Below are 4,099 nucleotides of genomic sequence, written 5' to 3' on the forward strand. Positions count from 1 at the left end.
TATATATATATATATATATATATATATATATATATATATACACACACACACACACACCCCTAACTACTCTGTGATGGCAGAGTGGTTGATCAGGTTTATACAACCATACCCCTACCTTGTGAAGGTAGAGAGGTTTTTTTAGGTAGACCTTCAGCTTATGTAAAGCCTATCAAGAAAAACCAAATATTTGGGTATAGTTATGCAATGATCACCTCATCCAAAATAATACGATTTCAATTCATAGAGTGCAAATCATTATTTTTTCATGTACTCAGTCTCCACTGTTGAGTAGGTAGTGATAACAAAATCATATTCCGCAAATCTGTCAATATTTTTCTTCCTGTTGGCACCATGATATACAAGAATTGTGTTGCTTCCTTTTGTGGTGAAGTGTTCAATCCCGTTGACCAACTGAATCACAGCAACAACTGGACATATAACAAGGGTTCGTTTCACTGCTTGAAGAATATAAGATGCAGGTGAGAGAAAATCGGAATCTGAAATTGCTTGCCCTATTTCACCTTTAGCAAGCACAAGGGCTATCGCTTGAACAGTCTTTCCCATCCCCATAGATTCTTCTTGCTTCAAAGCCCAAGCCAACCACTCTTTCTGTTACCTTAGCAAGGGTATGAACTTTTGTTTTAGGTCAGCAAATAAGTATCATCCATCGGCAAAAAGAAAGTCCCAACATGTTATTGAAATGTCAATGCAATTGCAACAAATAAAAAGGACCAAATTGAAGGCGAGGATATAAAAATGATGTCATCCTCAAATGCTTTTAATTTGACGGCTTTGTTCTCCTAATTTCACAATCCACATTTGAATGCAACCACATCATTTACATTTATCTACAACATATAGTTGATATATAGACATAACACATGCCATCTCAAATAAATACTTCATCACACACAAAAAAAAAAAAGAGGAAATTATACACCAAAGTGGCCTACTTGTTTCTAAGGACGGATACAAACTCGCAATATACCTATTAGGAAATATCATATTCTCTGATAATACTCGCAAACCTTATTTAATGATCTTCCCATTTTTCCTTTCTATTTATAAAAGTTTGTTCCCCGATACAAGAACAAGTTTTAATATTTATATTTTCTATACTAGTCTTTGTCGTTCTCTTTCTTTGTTGTTTAATTTCTTTATGTTTGATGAGTAAAGTCAACCATCAATCTATTTGGAATGATCTTATATTTGTGTTCGGTTCATCTTAAACCTAGCTAATGAGAGGGAATAGTGTCCATGGTCCTATAAGGTGCTCCCATGAATCTCTTAAAGGGATAATGTGGAACTCTTATCATTAATAATATCAGTTCAATCAATTATCGACCTATTTATTCCTTAATTAAAACACATATTAACTAACAAACATTTTTCTATCAGTACTATGGTGTCGTGCACACCTTGACTGTATATCGACACATGTTATCACCAATCAATACAAGTAGAAGGAAATTGTATCTTGAGATTTGGAATAATTTACTCTATCTAATTTCATTTAATATTTGAACCAAGGATGTCACTCCTTTGACTGCTAAATCATCCCACTATGGGTTGGATAAATCAACTTTTGGTAGGGAAGTCATTTTTATGTATCTTTAATACTTCTTTTTCTATAATAACATTTTTTATAGAAAAAAAAAACATGAAAAAATTGCAAAAACACCCTAAAACTTCATTTTACTCACGTAATCGGTAAGATTAAAGCAAAGCAAATGCAAGTTCACGTCAAAATAAACAAGTTGTATGATCGCAAATAAACACACCAAGAAAATAAAAAGAACTGTAAAAGAAGAATTTTTCGAACGAACCTTCGGTTGAAGATGAGGAAGGATACAAATGGATCCTCATTTTCTACACAATTACTAGTGGAGATTTTTAGGAAAAAATAAAGAACAATTGTGAGGGGAGAGAGACAGAGTCTCATTATTTTGAGAGACAATGAGTAGGATTGTGTGACAGGAAACCAATTTATATAGCCAGATTCAGTTATGATAAAGGGTGTGATGAAAATATTTTATCTTTAACACATTTACCTGATATTGGATTTTAGTAATCAAAAGTTGACCAATTTTTGTTTTAAGAGCGCTTAAGCCTTAAGAAATCACTTACCTTATATTTGATGTTTGTTTTAAGAAAAAAAAATTAATCTATTACAAGTTTTGTAATATTAGATAACAAGAATATCATGCTACTGGCATATCAATAGGCTTTGGAAGTTCTGACTAACATGCTTCAAATTGATATGTTTTATGTTACTAGTTTTCGAACACGTGCGTTGCACGTGTATCCCATGTTATTTAATACCAAACATTTCAGATGATATAATTATTTTAGAATAATTGATGCATTATACAATATTTAAAGGGTAAAAATGATGTTTCTGGTAAAACATTCAACTAAGATTGCAACTTGCAAAGATCAATAGAATCCGAAGAATTTCTGATTGTATTTATAAAAAAAATTGTTTTAATCATGTGGGATACACTATATTTATTGGTAAAAGAAAAGATTACTACTTCAAATATATGATTTGTCAAGATTGTCAAATATCCAACACTATATTTCCATACAAAATGAAAAAAGTTAATTAAACAAAGCAATATATCAATAAGAAAAAAAATGACCAATGAATAAAAGATTACATAAGAACTAAAAGATGTGAAAATATAAAGTGTAATGGACTAATATTTTCTATTCAATTTATAAAGAGAGAGATTGTGTATATGAAAGGTTTTGAATGAATGTATTTAATTGTAGAAGCTAAAAAGTTTAGCAATTAAAGTCATTAAGAAGTGAAAAATAATAAATTCTGACATCTAACCATGTATTATCTTCAATTAAATATTGATATTGTATGAATCTCTCCATATTCTCTAACCACTCTCTTATAATGCTCTAATATTTAAGTTTTTTTAATCTAAAACGGTAATTGCTTTAAGTGCTCAAAATTCAGCAATTAAGAAAAAGAATTGTTAATGCAACTCAATGATAATGGCAAAAGGAATACTCACAAATGCACTTTAAATTATTACGGTAACATTTTAGTGGTATGTAAAAAGTTTTCTGTTATGGAACTTAAATTACTTTTAATAATAATTATAATAATCAATAATAATAATAATAATAATAATATAGTGGTATTATTGTAGTAACTCAACTATATAGGGTTATTTTGGTATTTCAACTTTCAACTTTTTTGTTCCCACTTATAATAATATACTAGTTCTTGAACACGTGCAACGCACGTGTATTTCATACCATTTTAAACTACACGAACACACAGTTAACTATGAACCTGTGTGCTCCAAGCATAGTCCATGTCCACATTTTAAAGTTCAAACATGCAAAGGCATTCACAGATCAACTTGCATCTGAATTTGAATTTTATTGCAACAGAAGCTTTTCATAAATAGATATTATACTAAAAGAAGTGAATATACTGCTATCTTAGCAATAATACAAAATGTGTTGGTAAATATTTGTAGCTAAATCAATTATACTGGAATATATTTATCTGAAGTAAGACTCTTTTTGGAGGAGAAATCTAACCAAAATAGGCAAATGAAATAATTGGACAAACCCACCTTATGATACACTTTATACAGTATTTAACGAATGTTAAAAGATGGATCATAATAAATATTATTGAGAAGATTAAACTATGTACAACCAATAAAACATACAAATTTTATATATTAAAATATGAATGAAAATGTAAAAAGAAGTTGGAAGATGAAAGAAAGAAAAAATAATGAGTGAAATAAATTTTAGAGTTCCTACACACAAGAATTGTAGGAAAAGTAAATTAAAGTTTTTCTTAGAAAAGTTAAATTTATACAACAAAATTATGGAAACATGAAAAGACACATGGAAAATTGAAAGGTCAAATACTATTAAAATAAATATAAAAAGGATAGAGATGAAATTTAACTTAAAAGATACATGCATCTACTTTAATTTCTTGTCTTTAAGGAATAATTAATTACTCATTTGTATTTTTTTAAAATTTGTGTGAGAAATTTGAAAGGTCAAGATTTTGAAATGAGAATAAGAAGATTATATATATATATATATATATATA

At 29.0% G+C, this 4,099-nt stretch overlaps 1 pseudogene; it reads right to left on the reverse strand.

Annotated features, from left to right (window-relative positions):
• LOC107019683 overlaps window positions 1-915 on the reverse strand; it is a 10,789-nt pseudogene extending 9,874 nt beyond the window's left edge.
• Window positions 916-4,099: the final 3,184 nt, after the last annotated feature.

The sequence above is a fragment of the Solanum pennellii genome, chromosome 5, assembly GCF_001406875.1.
Source record: "Solanum pennellii chromosome 5, SPENNV200".
Taxonomy (NCBI): domain Eukaryota; kingdom Viridiplantae; phylum Streptophyta; class Magnoliopsida; order Solanales; family Solanaceae; genus Solanum; species Solanum pennellii.